Raw genomic sequence first — 629 nt, 5'->3', positions numbered from 1 at the left:
GTAAAGTGTTTTATTTCTACCATAAGAGGATAGTGTTGTGTTGTGTTGTGTTGTGTTGTCGTAACTACACATCTGTGTTGATATCCATTGTCATCACCCGACCTAAGACACAGTACATGAAAAAAAAATCATCGATCTTACGAACTGCATATTACACAAACAATAAATTACACCATTAGGTTCACTACAATAAGCACCTTGAACATTCATTCAGTACGTCTTGTAACTTTAAACTTTAATTATCTCATGAATATTTACGCTGTTTTATCTCGCACATCAGATTTTAACATGGCAAACTTCTCAACCACTGATATAAACCTTTCATCACCCCTCTCCACGCACACTACCACCCCCATCCCCCGTACACGCTACGTCCTTCAGAGAGCTACAGCTTAAAGACGACAGATGAGTCGCAGGTGGCATCAATATTTTTCACCCCTCAAGCGGACGCCGTGGTCGACTCCAGGGAGGGTCACCCGCACAGGAGAAATGTTACTCATGTAATTGTAAAGTGAGAGCATTTTTACAAGTCACGGCTCATACTCTCTCGGGGAACTTTATGAAAGATTAATTATCTTCGCTCTCCAGCTGCTGTAAGGCATTCCGGATTAGACGCCAGAGAGGATATA

Source organism: Homarus americanus, unplaced genomic scaffold (genome assembly GCF_018991925.1).
Source record: "Homarus americanus isolate GMGI-L3 unplaced genomic scaffold, GMGI_Hamer_2.0 scaffold24260, whole genome shotgun sequence".
NCBI lineage: Eukaryota > Metazoa > Arthropoda > Malacostraca > Decapoda > Nephropidae > Homarus > Homarus americanus.
This window is presented reverse-complemented; position numbering follows the sequence as displayed.